Here is a 17,658-nt window from a genome sequence, read left to right as displayed (position 1 = left end):
ACAAAACTGCCTTTACCAGGCTGCACCTCCTAATTACAAGACGTGAACACGGCCTGAACCAAACCCTCTTTGGATTTAGTGCAGGATGGCTCCAGGGATTAGTACAACCTCCACTGGAGGCAGCTTGGTTCAAATCCAACCACAGCCATTAGCAAGTGAAAGGTATTGCCAAGCAGCAGCTGGTTGGTGGCTTGCATGAAACAAGTTTATGGTTTCAGTGCAGATCCTGTCGCAAAAAAAAAAATGCCAGTCACCTCCCTGGAGCTCAAAGGTGTGAAGGCAGCGGCACCCACCCGCTCCTCCAGCGCTGGAGATGCTGACGTGGGAGGCGTTCCCATACGGGCCCAGGACCAGCTCTGCAGAGCCAGCCCTGACCTCCGCAGGGGTTTCAGAACCAGGTATGTTTTGCAATTTGGCAGAAACACACAGCTAAGTAACAGAAACCACCACCCACATGAAGCCAGAAGAACAAAGTACCAGTGTTTTCCTGCCCCAGACATGTGCGTGCCCCATCTCCTCTCTCACACCAAAAATAGCTTCTACTTTTTCCCTTTTGGCAACAACAAACCGAGGTTTGAGTGCATTTGCTTTCAATAAACTAAACACGTTTTGCAAGAGTCTCTCACAGTGAAACTTACTCAACTGAAGTTTTAAAATATTTGTCACGCGCAAAACTTCTCTCCTGCGGCACACTGCGAGCTTTGCTCACTGAATTCCTCACCCAAGGCACAGAGCTGGCAGACCCAGGCACACAGGAGGCTTGAGCTAAATCCCAAAGTCACCCAACGAGTCAGCACTGAAACTCAGAGAATTAAGTACCATTTCATTAAAACCATCCAGGAATACATGGCTTCACTAGAGCCCTTGAAGAGTTTTGTCACCACGTCCAGACGAGAGGGAAATGCTCACTCAGCTGTCCCAAGTCACACTGGCTCCCTTCATGAAGCAGTAGCAGTACCAAATTTTTACCAGTAAAGTGCACGGCAAACTTAAACTTAACCTTGCTGATAAAAACCCCATAGTAAATGGAAATGGAGAAACTCTCACCCCACACGACCAAGGAATGCCAGCGGGACAATATGACATCCACCAAACTGATTCAAAATACCAGATTCAGCAAAACCCTGACGTTTTCAGGCATCCAGAGCGCCAACCTTTGCCTCATGGGAATACTGAGAGAGAGGTCACCGAAAGAGTTCAGACCATAAATGCCTGTGAACCAACGGGTTAGGAAACACCCACTGCACAGATCACCTCCAGCAGCACCGTCCTCTCCCGCACATTCTTGAGCTGACCCAAAACACAAAGTTCAGGGAGCAGACGCAGCCTCCAGCGCAGGCAGCAGTGCCTGCAGGCATGCTGGGCTTCCACAGGGTTCAAAGCGCTGGAAGCAGGGATGGCTTTGTTGGGTCAACACGGCCCCGCTCCCCAGGCAGCCCCAGCCCGAGTCCTGCAGGTTTTGCTGCTTCAGTGGTGTTGGCAGCAGCCCACATGGCAGGCAGCTGCCTGCACCTACTGCAGCCTGCTCTTTGGGCATTGTCAGGGCAAGGGAGCAGGAGGAAGGGCCGAGGGAGAAGAGGGAACAGGAAATTATAAGAATCAACAGAAAGAAAAGAAAAAAAAAAAAAAAAAAAAGGCGATCACTCCAGAGACCGCAGCTGGGGTTCAGTAAAACGTGCACTTGTTGCCTGCAGACACCGGCTCTGTTTCCTCCCGTAAATATTTACACGGCGAACAGCAGACGGCCCGAGGAGGCAGCCCTGCAGCTCTGGCCATGCCCAGGAGCCGGCCGTGCCCCCGGCAGCCACGGGCACGGCTGGGGGCGCGGGCCGCTCTCGGATGCTCGCTCATCGCCCCGGCCGGCGCTCAGCGCGAACCCACCGGCTCCAACGAGCGGGGGGCAAGAGCCGGGAAACACGGCGGGATTGAGAGAAAGGGAGAAAAAAAAAAGAGGAAGGAGGGGTGAGAAAAGGCCCTTGGGTGCCCCCACCCCGCAGAGGGGTGTCCCCGCCAGTTCGCCAAGTGCGGGGCTCCCCCGCGCTCCCAAACCGCGGCGCGTTCCCTTGAGGCCAAAACCAGCAAAACCAACCAGAAAAAAATAAATAAAAAAAAAAAAAAAAGAGAGAAAGTTTCTCCCCGGCGAGCAGCTCCCGTGGCACATTTTCATTTTTACGTAACGCGGCCGCTTTTCCCCCACCTGCGGGGAGCGGAGCGGCCCCCCCAGCCCGGCCCGGCCGGCACCGGGGGCTCCCCCGGGGCTCCCCCCTCCCGACTCACCTAATCCCGCCGGCAGCTGCCGCCCCCCATCGCCGCCGCCACTCCCGCTTCAGCGGCCGGCGGGGCAGCGCCGTGCAAGGGGACGCGGCCCCGCCATCTGCGCCGTGTTTATAAATCCAGAGCCATGGGGCTGCGAGCCGCGCCGTCCGTCCGTCCGTCCGTCCGTGGGGCCGGGCCGCCCCTCGCCGCAGCGCCCAGCCCAGCCCTGCCCAGCCCTGCCCTGCCCGGCCCGGCGGGGCGGGAGGCGGCGGGCGGGCGCTCGGTCCCTGAGGCCGCCCCACAGCCGGCCGGGCGGGGCGGGGCGGAGCGGGGCTGCGCCGCCCGCGCGCGTTAAAGGGGCCGCGTGCGCCCGCGCCGCCCCGCGCCCCGCGGGACCCGCCGGAACCGCCGCGGGGCCAGCACCGGCACAGCGGCTGTGTCCCCGCCACCGGCTGTGTCCCCATCACCGGCTGTATCCCCATCACCGGCTGTGTCCCCATCACCGGCTGTGTCCCCATCACCGGCTGTATCCCTGCCACCGGCTGTGTCCCCATCACCGGCTGTGTCCCCGCCACCGGCTGTGTCCCCATCACCGGCTGTATCCCTGCCACCGGCTGTGTCCCCGCCACCGGCTGTGTCCCCATCACCGGCTGTTTCCCCATCACCGGCTGTTTCCCCATCACCGGCTGTTTCCCCATCACCGGCTGTGTCCCCGCCACCGGCTGTATCCCCATCACCGGCTGTATCCCCATAACCGGCTGTGTCCCCGCCACCGGCTGTGTCCCCGCTGTATCCCCGCCACCGGATTCATCCCTGCCACCGGCTGTATCCCCGTCACCCCCTGTATCCCCGTCACCGCAGGTGCCGCTGCCATCGGCCGCACCCCTGCCAATGGTTTATCGGTGCCACCTCCGTGCTGCCGGCTGCACCGCCGGTGTTCCCGGCTTTACCGGTGAGACGGGCCGAGTAAGTGTCCCTGCGTGTTGTTGATAATGTTTTTGGTGCAAATCAGGGATTGTCACTTGTGTGAGCTGGCCGACAATCCCCTCATGCCGGTGGTGTTTTGGATACTTCCAAAGAAGGGGTCGGGCACCGCTTGGCTTTGTGAATCTTGCCAAAGGTTCAGCCCCCGGCAATTGTCCAGAGCATCCCACAGTAACATAGTTAAGAAACTTCAGTTTTCCCGCAAAAGGAAGGCGGGGGGTTTCAGGAGAAGACTCCATGACACACATTCCCAGCCCTGGCTTAGTGTCCATGCTGTGGTCCTGGTTGCATCAAAAATCTTCTCAGGGTGGGTTCTTTGCAGGAAAACCTCAACAACTTAACAAGCAAATGCCCACAGGAAGCAGCACTGAGGCAACCCAGGTCACTGACAGATTTTAACCAATATCTTGCTTTTTCATACTTTTTCTTCCCCTCCATCCTCCCAGGGGGGATGAGGAAGGTCATATCTCCTAAGCCGCCACTGTTCCTGCTCCACTGCTGGGTGCCCCCTCCCCAGGCGAGTCCACCCCCTCTCCCTGCCACGAGTGATGCATGACCCCAACAGCTGGAAAAGCATCCTGCAAACCTCCACTGCTCCAGCAGCTGTAAAAACCTCCACATCTCCCACCCCACTCCAGCAGGCAGATGCGGACATGCACTGTTTCCCTGCTGCCCTGCCTCCCTGCAATTCACTTCTCCTTCCCGGCATCTCCGCGAGTGGCATTTCCCTGGAAGCGGGAGAGCAGGATAATGGGCAGCTCACGGCATTCCTTGCCCCAATACGGCTGCGCTGCTGCAGGGCAGAGAGACTTTCCCAGGCCTGGACTCAGTCTCCTCAAGTCACCCCACTCGATACGTAAGCAGGGGCGCACGCCGCGGTGTGAGCACAAACACCAGGAGCACAAACACCAGCAGCACAAGGCAAATTGCCTGAAATGAGCCTGACATGTCAGAAAAAGCAGGAAAAGTTGCCCTCCTGTGCCTGTGGCTGTTGTGTGTCTGCTGGCTCAGGGCAGCGCCTTTGGTGCAGTTCGAGTGTTCGGTTTATCCACAGCGTCTTGTGAAAGCAAAGGAGCAGATCAGATCTTTCTCTTGAAAACATGTTTATCTTGGTAGATAAAGGACCGAATTCATCCCTGTTGCATTGTGGGGTTTCTCTGCTCCAGCCATTTAACATTTTCTGAGCTTTTTTTTTTTTTAATATCTGTGACGTTTCACTTAATGAATGGAAGGCAAAACCTGTATGTACCACAGCAAAAACACTCAGAGCATTAATTTTACAGGAGCCAGGCTTTTATATCCCAGTGACCTTAGAACAACATTAGAATCAAATGTATTTAAATAAACCCCTTAGGGTTGAACACACTTTCCAGCAGCACTGAGTATCCTGCCAGAGCACAGATGGATTTTTTTTTGACTGCTCTTGTGGTCCAGAAGGCCTTGGTGCCAAAGGGAATCACCAGGCTGGTGTTGCAGTGGGAACATGGGCTTTTTGCAGTGGCACTGCTCTTAGAACAGTGGGGATGATTACCTTGTACATTTCTGGCTTTTGGAGTCTTGAGGCTTTTTGTTTTCAAGCTTTTTCCTGGCGATGGTGGAAGCTGGAAGCTTCTTGAGCTGGAGAAATCACAGATGAGATCATGGCAGCATCTCAAGGCTCTGGGAGCTGAGGTTTCATGTGATCAAAGCCTGCAGTGAGCCTGCCTGGAGCACCCGGAGCAGAGGGATTGCTGGTGTGGGTGCTGTGCCACAGCTGGACACGTAGACTCACATTAAATCCAGGAGACAGAGCCTGGCTGTGGCTGTAATCACGGTGTATCTGTGCTGCGGGGCTGCAGATCGCTTACACAGATTTTCCTTAGCGTTCCACTTGGAAGCTGCAAGTTGATAGCTATTCCATCAGATAAAATGGTAATGCGAGCCGTCCAGCAGCAAAGATGGGGATTTCAGCTCTCAGTGGAAAACTGGAGTCCTGCCTTAGATATTTGAGATGGTCTGCATTAAACTTGCCCCATGCCCGGCACAAATGCAAGAAAATTGGGGCGTTTTCTTGCTTAGGTTGACCCGAACTCCTCCAGGAAAAGAAGTGAGATGCAAAACAGGAGCCACCCTCCCTTTGAAACCATGGAAAGCTTCAGGGGAAAGTGATTACATCTAAAGCAAGCTGTAGCCTTTAGCCTCAGTCAGTCTGTAATTGACTTTTAGAGCATCAGCCCATTAGGACCAACGTGAATGAAAACTCTGGCAGGGGTTTTCCCTCCACAGCCACGCATCCCAGCACAGGGATGAGGGGTCTTGGAGCTCCTGGTCTTAGGGAGGGCCTGGGTGTGGGTCTGGCAAAGGGTGCAGGCAGCAGGAGGTTTGCAACCCTGCCCTGCATGATGCAACACAGCTCCCTCCAAAGCACCTTTCCACCGCCCTGGTGACCTGCCTTTACTTGCTCCAGGCATGAGAGGAATTCGGTGGGACTCAGGCGGTGTGAAGGGATGGAGTTCACCTTAGGGAAGTGGATCTGTCTCAGGAAAAAAAAAACAGCCAAACTAAAGATCTCTGCATGTTTCCCTGGAGAAAGGGGAAAGGCAAAACCCGAGGATGCAGCTGGTGTCATGAGGTCTCGCACCCACTCCCCACGCCACACTCCTGCCTTTTTCTGTGTCCACCTCCGAGCTGGCAATGAAAACAAATTTACAGAAACAAATTATGGAATGTAAAATATCCCAAAGTCAGTGGCACTCAGCTATGTGCAGAGGAGGCAAAATGAAGTGATCCTGGATGGTGGCTGTAAATTGGAAAACGGTTCAAACATCACCAGGTTGCCTTTGTCCCCAAGGTGCAAGGGTGATCCCACCCTGTGCATCAGCCCCACCACTGCCCCTCAGCACCCTGACACTGCAATTGCAATCAAGTTCTGCTCTCCCAGCCAGTCCTGACTCTGGCCACAAGGCTTGGCCTCTCCTCTTTCTCTGGCCATTTCCTTGGCTCCCTCTCCCAGAGGGCTGGCCTGGGTGGCCCTGAGCTGTCCCATTCCCTCCCTGGGTCTGGGTTGTGTTTGGACACCCTGTGCCAGGGCCAGCCGTGGGTCACACTCCATCTGCCACGTCACAGACCATCACCCTCGCATCACTCCTCGCAAGTTCTCCAGGGGCTGCCTGAGATTTCAACACATCAGGGGACAGACAGGACCCCAAAAGGGTCGTGTCCCTCCCGAGGGGATCAGCTTTTAAATGCAGATAAATGCAGATAGGTTTTCAATCCAGCTAAAAGCAGTAAATGTGTTCTCCCCTCCCACAGGTGCATGGTGACCCCAGGACTGAGCTGCTGTGGTGCAGAGAGGCACCACAATTTTGAGCCAGGGGACAAAGCTGTCCCTGTCAAAGCCAGTGATGGGGACAGTGGCAGGCAGGACACAGGCTCAGTGACCGGTCCCACGTGCATTTTGGCTGCCCCAACACACACCTCCAGCAGATTGCTGCTGCCTCCCACGGTGCTGGGGCATCTCACAGAATAAGTAGTTTTTACCACAGAAATAAATGGCCACAGCTTTATTAAATCAATATTCATTCATAATCTTTAACAGACAATTACAGTTATCTCACACACAAAACTACCCACCTCTTCAAATCTCTGATCTGACAGGGTTATAATTAGCTTATTACTGGCCATACATCTGCTAATAACTTTTCCCTCAGCCCTGTGAAGTGAATTAAGGAGCGCTAATAAACCATGGCTGTTAATCCATTTATATGTCTTATGCTTTTGTCTAGGCACCGAATTTAAAGATACATAAAAAGAGGTTTTCTCCTTTCTTCCCTCCAAGGTCTGACTACCCTGCAGCCCTCAGCTGCTGGGTGGGGACAAGTTGGTCTTTTTGATGTCCTGGTAGATGCCATCCTCACTGGGAGCAGGGTGCAACAGAAAACTTGGGAAAACACTTTACAAGCTGAAAACCCCCAGAATATTTGAAAGCAGGAATATTTTCCCCAAAGCTTTCCTATTCACAGCCCCAGGGCCCATTCCTGGCACGAGGCAGAGGCTATTTGGGGAAGGTCTACTGGCAAGACTGTGAAACCCCAAAAATACCCCGTGGGAGGGAATAATGGGCAGGCAGACAGGGAAGAGGAGCTGGCTTTGGGCAGCACTCCCAGCGCTGCCCGCTCGGCTCTCGCTGCACACCACAGAGCGCTGCCAGCGCGGGTCATTAGCAATAATGAAAGTGAGATCAGACACGGCTGGGGGTGGAGGGAAACGTTGATCTCAAATGATGGCCGGTAATAAGGGACAGTGGAGAGGCACCGTGTGATGTGGCGAGATAAAAGCAGATGGCTGGCTGCTGCTTCTAATTATAGGACCCTGCTAACGAAGAGGGCGCTGATTAGACTGACATTGTCCTAGGACGTGCGTTTCTAGAAGGATCTGGCACTGGGGCTCAGGGTTTGGGGGTGGTGGGATGGGGATCCCCACTGCCTGCCAAGACCCGTCCCAAAACCTTCTCCTGCCCCAAAACCTTCTCATGCCCAAAACCTTCTCCTGCCCAAAACCTTCTCATGCCCAAAACCTTCTCCTGCCCCAAAACCTTCTCCTGCCCCAAAACCTTCTCCTGCCCCAAAACCTTCTCCTGCCCCATCTCTGCCCATACCCCCAAGTGAAGTTTGCTCCTGCCATGGAAGCAGTCAGCTCAGGGGCAGGGGGATGTCAATGAGGAGCCAGCAATGATGTCCCCATGTGTGCAGGCAGCAGCAGGTGGAAAAGCCCTGAAATCCACCACCAACCCAAGAGGCTCTGAGTTCCAAGCCCCTGAAGAGGAAAGGAAGCTCCTTTTGAGTAAGAAATGTGGTTGAATTCACTCACGGGTGAATAATTTATGATGCTTACTGTAATGAGACATAAAAAAACATTCAGTTCTGGTTTCATCATATTTTTGGCAATGCGTAAAGCTGTAGAAAACTATGAGGGCTTCCCACAGCAAAGCTGAACCCCTGAGACTGAAACTGGTAGCCAGGCCACTTCTAACCAGTGAGTTGTTCTTATGCATATTTTTGGTCGTGTTGGCACTTTTCCTTCTCCATGGAAGAGATCTGAAGTGCATTTGTAATGACAGCTCTGTCTCTTTCTCAGCAGAACAGAGGAGGACTCTCACCAGCCTGCCTGGCTTGGTGGCAACGCCCTGACACCATCCACATGGGACAGTCCCTCCCTGAGGGGCTCAGGTACCCCTGCACCAGTGTTCCAACCCCACAGCATCACTCTGCACCTTCTTCCCCTTTTCCCGTGGTGGTTTTAGGGGAACCGAGGTGGCCCTGGAGCGATAACTCCCATGGGAGGGATTAATTCACCGGTGCAGGATCCCAAAGGAAGATTCCCCATGCTTCCAGCCACTGGCCCTGCAGGGATAGCAGGGTTTTCTTTGCTAAAAAAGCTGAGCTGGAGTCAGATCCGCTCCTCGCTCCTCCAATGCCACCCTCGAGAAACTGCTTCCCTACTTTGGATATGCTGCAATATGTAGTAACTGGGAAATTTTGTTTCTGGAGGTTTTTCATTTTAAGACATCTGGTATTTCCTGGAACTGGGAAGAACATATTTCCCTCTTTTGTAGTCACTTAAACTCCAGCGAGAGCCCTGCATTGGGATGAAGAAACATCTTTTAACAAGACATAGGATGTGCAGCCCAAGGAGGAGCCAGAAAAAATGTGGTAGAAATTTTGCCAGACAGGATGTGGATGGAGAACCTAGAGAGCAGCTGGCTGAAATTTGGCAAAATCTTGTGAAAAAAAACCCTCCAAACTCAGCAAAACCAAACTGTTGCATGCGAGTCAGTCTCTAAAAGAAATCCAAACACCTTTCAGGCAATGACTTTTTCCAGGTGAAGCCCACAGGAATGACCCTGAATTGGTATTTTCAGTGGGGATGGAAAGGGATGGAAGAGGCACATGGAGCAGTGGATGAGGTGACCAGACACCCAGGTGCCCAAGGGGCAGCTGCTCCCAGCTAGGAAACCTGGGCTTGTTTAAATTTAATTTAAAAAGAGCAGCTTTTTGGGAGGATCCTGTAGCTCAGCTGTGGGCATCTTCCCATGAACAAGGAGCCCAGCAAGCGCCTGCAAATTCCCTGCAGGATGACTGCAGGAATTTCAAGCCCTGCTTAGAGAGACGAAGCAGTTGCCAGGGCACCCAACCTTTTGACATCTTAATGAGCCAAGAGTTCAAAAGGATTTTTTTTTTCTTTTTTTTTCTTTTTCCCCCTCCCTTCTCAGAGAATTCAACTTTTCATCTCCCTCCTCCTCCGAAGTACGAGACAGCCAAACAGGGGATGACAAATGAGTGTCTCGCTCCACCTGAGGAGTTCAAGCTGCAATCATCCAGCTCCTTGTAGCTCCAAAGAGCTGGGAAGTGCCAGCGTGCAGGAGAGGAGATGTAATTAGGTGCGATTCAAGAACAGCTCATCAGCTATATTTAACAGACAGGACGAATCCTCAGAAGCACAGCCCTGCTGAGGAGCCAGCCTGTGGCAGAGCTGTTTTCCCCCAGCCCTGGCTCTCTGTTTGTGCTTCTGCCTGAAACATTCTTTTATTATTATTTTGCAATTTTAAATTGTAATGGTTGTTTACCCTGTAAACATCCAAGCAGGACCTCTCACCCGGGATTTTTTAGCACGTAGATTTCCCATTCACCAGGAATAAAGTTAGTTGGAGGGAGAAGAGCACAATAGCCCCTTTTATCCTAATCTTTCCGCCTGGAACAGATGGGGAGTCCTGCCTGAGTGGCAGTGACGTGCCACGAGGACACGGTAACAGAGGAGACACTGTGCCTTCTGCTGAGAGAGGGGAAAGGGCTGTGTGAGTGCTGTTCCAGCCAGCTCTGCTGCTGCACAGTGGGTTGGGTTGGAAGGGACCTTAAAGGGGTCTAATTCCAACCCCACCACCCTGGGCAGGGATGGCACCCTCTAGATCGAGTTGCTGGAATCATCCTGCTGACCCAGGAGGTTTGGGAGCACCCAGGAGAGCTGGAATACTGGGCTGGGGGGGTGGCAAGGCTGCTGAGGGTTTTGGTGACTCTGACTTGTCCTCAAACCATCGTCTCTGCTCCCCATCTCAACCAATGCCATGCTGGGAGCTGCTCCAGTGTCTCTGCCAGACCCTGTCCCAAAATATCACCTGGAGATGAGGAACAGAGCTCAGGAACCAACCATGGCAAGTCAAGCAGCCACAGGAGATTCTGGATCTCCTAAATATACAAACTGCATTCAAGTATCACCTTAACAAAGAAATCGCTGAAATACTGTCGGAGCTCCCTGGAAAACCATTCATACTCTTAATGACAGTCATCAAAGAGATGGCAACTTCATGTGTCAAACTTTGGTGGTGCTTCCCAGCCATCACAGGCCAGAGGATGTGACCAGCGATGCTCAACAGCTGCAGACAGCAAACCACACTGGTGCCCAGCAAAACACCCCCAAGTTCAAGGATATCCTGACCAAAAGAATTATCAAAACACACAGGGCAGAGTCCTCTGGCCCGTGGGGATGGGTGCTCCCCTCCAACAAGGCTGGAGCTGAAACAGGTGGCTCCATGGAGAGCAGGGCATGCTCCCCTCCTCAGGGAAGGATAAAAGAGCTATTATGGAGATCCAGACTCTGTTCAGGCTCATGCTCGGCTCCTTGTGAGCAGAGGGTAAAGAGCTACTTATGCTGGAACATAAAAGCTGGGAGACAGCAGAGTGCTATAAATAGGGCATATAAACTTTCAACTGACAAGGCTCTGATTTTGTTATTGTAGGAAAAATAAAAAATAAAAAAGAGAGGGAGAAAAAGTGCCTAGGTGGAGCTGACAAAGAGGGAAATACATGCAGAGTACAGGTTTGTTCCCAGGAATGCGCTTATTATAAGTCAGATGTAGTTAGAGCTATTACTTTAGCTTCAAATGAATGGAAGGAGAATAAATCTGCCTTTGTGCAAGGCTGCCTGCAAATAGCATCTCCCTCTAGCAAACCTGCAATTGTGTTTGCATGAGACATTTGTTAGAATAAATGCAATTTAAAAAGAAAAACAGTTCACACCTACGGCAAGGGAAGGCTGGTGGTATGAATGGCAACCAGCAGAGGAGGAGGAAGAAGCACAACAGGATTCAGCAGCAGGGGGCAAAGCCTGTGGCACTGCAAGGGGCTCATCTGGGATGCCTGGGAGGATGGAAATCCAGTGAATAGCTCACCCTCGGTCCCTATCTCTATCACTACATCTTCACACCAATCACCCCAAACCGCTGAGCTGGTTTCACCCATTTTCTCACTTTCTGTCCCCAAGGCATGGTGTGGTTAAACACAGGTTTTCTAGGGAAAGGATGGGCCACGCTGGAGGTGAGGAGGAAGCATCTTGCCCTGCTGGAAGCAGCCACCCCATCACAGCTGTGGGAGCAAGCCCTGAGCTTTGTCCTGCATCCAAAAACCTGGGACACCCCAGGCTTGGAATCCCGGGAGAGTTTATCTTTGTGAGCCGACTGAAAAATGCAAGCACTTCCTTGGAAGTTTTTGGCTTTGCATCTCCTATTCCTAAATAACTTTCCCAAGGTACTGAAAGTGCTTGCAGGTTATTTTTCTTCTCTTTCCAACTAATAACAGCACCCTGTTCTGACCTTCATCCTTCCTGGCTGCAGCAGCTTCAGGGAGGGGACCTGCAGGGTTGGCACCTCTGGGGGCTGCTTGTCACCTCGTGGTACCCACAGGCACATCCATGCCCACAGACAGCTTTCCCCAGATTGATGTGGATGGACTGTGGCTTTCAACAGGCAAATTCAGCATCTTGCTTGGGTGATGGCCTAAAGAGGGGAGAAACCCTCTGCAAAGTCCCCTCCTGCCTTCTATTATTACTTAGGGTTTTTTTTTAAACATTATTCCCATTGAATTTATAGGAGTAACTGTCTGGGAAAATGACTTTACCTCTGGCTCCTTCATAAATTTTTAATAGGGCAGAAATAGAACCAAAAGGGATTAAAAAAAAAAAAAAAATTAAAAATATGCGTTAGCGTCAAACTCTGGCTCTATTCATAATTAATTATACTTTCAGGGGGAGGGGAAAAAAAAAGAGGAAACATAATTACAAGCTTCTAGTGAGAACATTCATTATCATGCTAATGCAGAAATCAGTACTGCTGTGCCTCTGTGTGTGTGTGTGTGCGCGCTCGCTCTAATTACTCGGCAGTGATGTGTGTCACTCTCAGGGTTCCTGCATGGGATTGCACAACCCAAATTCCAAAGGAGGGGATGAAACACAGCCCGGATTGCTGGGGATTGGGACCGGCCGCTGCTGCGGGGGATCCTGGGGGGATTTGCCGGCTCCTCCAGCATCCCCGGCCGAGGCGTTCATCAGTAACATCCCAGCCTGCTCTGGTGTTTTGGGCTGAAAAGCCATGACAGGAGTGCTAGGAGGGGTTTAAGGTGTGAAGAGCAGTGCCCAGAGGGGAGGGAAGAGCCCAGGAAGAAGTGGAGGAAAGCAAAGCAATAGCTGAACTATTTAGTACCGGACAACCACCTTTGATTGCCACTAAAGAGATGCTGAACGCTCTTCCCTGGAGAAGGATTTGGGCTACAAAACTACCCAGGGCAGGGTGGTCTGGCTGTTCCCAAACGCCAGGGGGAAAAGGGAGATTTCCCACAAAAGAAGGGGCTCATTTTAACCCCGGAGCACTGATATCACCAGCAGCAGGTGCTTTCCCCCCCCTTTCCTATCCTGTTCCATTAGGCACGATCAGTGCCAGTGCTGAACCCACAGCATCCTTGCGAAAAACTCTTGCAAACCAGAGGAAAACATCTTCCTCAGCATTCCAAACCCAAACCAAGGGGTCTGGTGGTACCCAGTGGGGTCAGGAACAGGGATCAGCCCGTCCTTGTTGGATACTTGAAGCTCCAATTGAAATCAAGGAGGAAAACCACGGGGCCGGATCCATGGCTTGAACATCACATCCCGAGCCAGACATGTTTATAGACATGAGTTATCTAAATTATATTAAACCTGAGTTCGGCATCTGCACAATCCCAGCATTTCTGGGGAATAATTAAATGGATTTCCCATTATTTCTCAAGCTGCCAAGCAAATGTCCTGCTTTCATAAGTCAGAGCACTGCATTTCCCCAGCAATAAATCCTCCAGCAGACTGCAGGAACCGGAGCCTGGCGGGCAGAGCAGAGCCAGGGGAGATGGAGGCAGTGGTGGGACACCCAGACCTCCTGGATGTCTTAAAAACCTTGGAGCAAAAGGAGCTCCACGGGCAGTGGTGTGGTGTGTTCTGGATGGGGAGAGGGCAGCAATGGGCAGCTGGAAGGATCTGGGGCCAGGAGCAGCCAGGGCTCCAAACAGGGATTAAAGAGGGAAAGAAGTGGAGCCAAGGGTTGGTGCAGGGCCATCCCTGATTCAGGAATCCCCTGCTCAGAGGAGAAGGACGGTGATAATTGAGGCAAGAACGCTGCTTCCCTTCCTCGAGTAGGAAAATCAGCTCTTGTAGGAAATTGGAGGGAGAAAAGATGGAGCCAGGGATGAAGAATGCTGTGGGATTCAATGGTTCCTGCCCTGTCCTCAGCCCCCTGCCAACACCTTGTGCCTGAAATTTCCTCCTGTGCAGGATGAAAAACCCTCCTGGGCACTGCCAGGACCAGGGCTGAGCATCACAGGTCCAATTTGCAGTGATGCTTCTGGAGAGCTGCCAAAAAGGGATAACAGAAAATTTGGGACTGCTCTCTTGTGCCTCCATCCAGAGAACAGCAAGGGGGAATTACTGTCCTAAAAAAGAACAGGAGCTCTGTCACCCACAAGCACCTCAGAGTGTCCCCAGCAAAGGAGCATCTAACACCTTCAAAATGTACCAATTTTTCTTGGCATAAAAGCAGCTGCTGGCACACTGGGATGAGCACATTAAATTTAAGTGTGAAGGCATTAAAAAAACCCGAGAGTTGTTTGCACAAAAAGCCACCATCACCCAGGCATGACAGAAGTTCCCCATCCAAGGATGCTCCACGAGCAGCACCAAGACCCTGCTGTCTGCATGGAGGTTGGGAAGAAGGGAAAGTTAATGCCTGGAGTCCCAAGGATAAGATCAGAGATTTTTTTTTTATTATTTTTCCTTTTTCCCAGAGGTGGGCTTTGTGCAACATCTGTGAGCCATTCCCATGTGCTCAGGCAGCCGGGTGAGGGGCTGCTCTGACCTCACTCGAGCTCCAGCTGTGCCTAATTCCAGCATTCAGCTTTGCCTGCAAAGCTCCCTGACCCACACCAGCCCTGGACAAATGGACCAGGGGGTGTTTTCAGCCAGTGACAGAGCTCAGGGCTATTTGGGAACCTGGAGCATAATTGCTCTGCAGAGTCTGCCAGCTGCTCTAAAAATATCCACCCCACCTCAGCACACCGACACTCTCATTTTTATCCAGAAATGCCTTTTGGAGGTGGAGGCTAAGAGTAGCAGCGGGTGCTGTGGCCTGGAAAAGAGCAATTACAAGGAAAATAAAGGGGGAAAAGCACAATTTGGCCATCTCCATGGCACTGGACAAGTGGTGAGGTGCTCAGCGTGGAGCGTGGCCGGTGTTTGCAGTCACCAGGTCCTGAGGATTGGGGTCAGGGCGGCTCCAGTGCGTCCCCAACCTCTGCTCTGCCCCCTTGGAGCATTTTCCCGAAAACAGAGCACAGGTTTTATGTGAGGGTCTAAAATGAGTTCTCACACAAGGCAGAGACCAGCCTGCCATGCCCCCTCTCTGAAAGCCCTTCCTGATAAAAGGGCCTCACTGTTCTTCCAAATGATGAAACGATGAAACCGGAGCCAAATCCCTTGAAAGGAAACAGATGACCTCTTTTGCTGGGAACCGCTCTGCTCCCTGCATTAACTTGATCATGGCCAGAGTGCTGCCCAAAGGAAAAGCAGTGAGCCATGGCACGAGCATCATGTCCCTGTTGTAGGTGGGAGGGAGGCACGTCCCCCCTGGTCCCTGATGAGGCACCTCAGTAGGGCTAACGGGGTTGGGACTCCCTGATTTCCCCATTTTGCAGGTGATGTTTGGGCTCTGCCAGAGCAGGGTGATGTCTAAGCAGCCCTGGCTGTTGGTAGGAGTCATGGTTTTATTCCGAAAGGTCACTCTGAGCATTGCTCCCCTCAACCAAAACGCTGGATGCAGAATTTGGCATCTGAAGGCCCATGTTTGCAGTGCACACAGCCCAGGCCACAGCTCAAGTTTCAATTCTGTTTGTAAGCAACCAATGGGAAAATAAAACAGAATTGTGCATGCCTTTCATAAAGATGTTTTATGATGCAAAAAAGTAGCCCTAAAGCTTTTTCCAAAAGTCTCCCTGATGGAGTTTGGGAACAGCCAGCCAGGGACAGCCCAGATGTGCCAGGGGACCTGTATTTGCTGAGCATCCCCATCCTCTGCCCTCCAGGCAAAGGCAGTGGGAGCTGTTAACTTCCCTCTGAGAAAATGTGCTGTGAGAAATGCTGGTGTTGGAAGCAGATGATCTGTAAGATCCCATCTAAGTCACTCTATGGTAACTCCAAAAATTCTGGCTGATGGTGTTTTTTCACGGGAGTGGTGGGCACAGCCAACATCTGTCCCAGCCCAACCTCCCTGTGCCCAGGGCAGGGCTCTGGGGAACACCAGAGCCACCAGGGTAGGACAGCCCAGTTTCACAAACTCCTCTTTTCCCCTGTGGCACTTTCTCCATCTGTATGGAATAGCAGAGCTATGAATATTCAAAGAGACAAATGTGCTAAAAATCGGTGACATTTTCAGGATTGGCTCGTGCTAGCCAGAGAACGTCATTCACAGTAATTACAAATAAAATCCACAGCCCTTCACAGATGACAACAAATCCAAATGGCCTTTTTGCACAGTGAAAATATTAGCCTTAACACTTTTTTTTTTTCTTTTTTTTTTTAAAAATCTCTTCCAACCAGTTGCTGCTTTCACAGGCACCTCTGAGAGAGCTGATTTGGGGGAAACTTTCCCTGTCACAGTGGCATTTGCTGCCTTGTTCAGAAAGCAAATAGCACTTTTTTCTCCCCTTCTCTCTCGTTTGAGAGTTTTCTTGGTAGGGATGAAACCACGAAACAGAAGGCGGCCTAAATGAAATTATTAACCCAGAGAAACCACTAAAGGAACTTGATTAATTTGCCAAGTAACAGAGCCTGGTTTGTTCTTTTAGGCAACACATCTTAAAGTAATTGAATCACCCCTTGAAAAAAAAAAAACCCAGTAGATGATTGAGCCCTGAGGTACACTCGTTCACTATCCTTAATAAATCTCTCTTTATGAAGGAGGTAGTATGCTTTTCTCATCAGAAACCTGTTAATTTTTTTCTCCTTTAAGTAATTGAATACAAAGTTCAAAATCTATCTGCAGCATCCTTCAAGAGGGGGAAAAAAAAAAAATCAAAGGTTTATCTCCTGCTTCATCTCAGTAAGTTAATTATGCTCTCATAATTGAGTTAAACCAGCAGGCTATTAAAAATACCACAGGAATGATTTTTTTTTTTAATGAAGTATCACGAACCCCGAAATCTTTAGCAGAACCAAATCTCCCAAGGCCTGCACTGTGCCCTGCATGCTGCAGGAGGTGCCTGGGATGGACCATGCCAACCTCATTCCAGCTAAGAGAAGTGACTGAGGTGGTTTCACTCCTCTTTTTTTTGGAAGCAATAGCTGGGCCCATCCCCGGCTGTGGTATCTCAGCCAGAGCTGCAGAGCCCCTGGGCTCATCCAGGAGGCAATGGTGCATCTCCCCTGCATCTCCAAGCACGTCTGGCTGCACAGCCTCGCCCCCCCAGAATGGAATCACTGATCCACAGAATGGGTTGGGCTGGAAGGGACCTTAAAGCTCATCTTGTCCAACCCCATCCGTGGGCAGGGACACCTCCCACGGTCCCAAGCTGCTCCAAGCCCCGTCCAGCCTGGCCTTGAACCTCACCAGGGACGGGGCAGCCACAGCTTCTCTGTGCCAGGGCCTCACCAACCTCTGAGTAAAGAATTTCTTCCTAATGCCCAATCCTGCCCTGCACTCTTTCAGTTTGAAGCCATTCCCCCTTGTCCTTTCACTCCATGTCCTAGCCCAAAGTCTCTCTCCAGCTCTCTTGGAGCCTCTTTAAGCTCTGGAAGGACCTTTAAGTTCTCCACAAAGTCTTCTCCAGGCTGAACAACCCCAACTCTCCCAGCCTGTCCTCACAGGAGAGGAGTTTCGGCATCTTTGGTGGCCATGGCTGAGACGTCTTTGACTATTCCCCAAGAAACTTGAGCTGAGCTTTGTTATGCCCTGGGATGGAGGAGGAGCCCCCAGAGCTCCACCACGATGCTCATGGAGCTTCCACGTCAAGAGTATTTCTAATCAGCATTTCACTTCAAATATTACCCATTCAACTAATTCTACTAATTCTAGGGAATTACCGAAATAATTGCTAT

General features: G+C 51.6%; 1 protein-coding gene across 10 annotated transcripts in view; it reads right to left on the bottom strand.

Moving 5' to 3' along the window:
• Positions 1–2,475, bottom strand: part of NCOR2 (nuclear receptor corepressor 2) — a 227,114-nt gene extending 224,639 nt beyond the window's left edge. For all 10 annotated transcript variants that reach the window (XM_014253798.2, XM_088064925.1, XM_088064926.1 and 7 more), the window contains exon 1: positions 2,278–2,475. The gene's annotated coding sequence lies outside the window, so the exon portion shown is untranslated. The remainder of the gene's footprint in view (positions 1–2,277) is intronic.
• Positions 2,476–17,658: the final 15,183 nt, after the last annotated feature.

Source organism: Pseudopodoces humilis, chromosome 20 (assembly GCF_049639895.1).
Source record: "Pseudopodoces humilis isolate 2021_Gansu_Grassland_sample_001 chromosome 20, ASM4963989v1, whole genome shotgun sequence".
NCBI classification, from domain to species: Eukaryota; Metazoa; Chordata; class Aves; order Passeriformes; family Paridae; genus Pseudopodoces; species Pseudopodoces humilis.
Note: the sequence above shows the minus strand (reverse complement) of the source record. Positions and strands in the feature narration are given on the sequence as shown.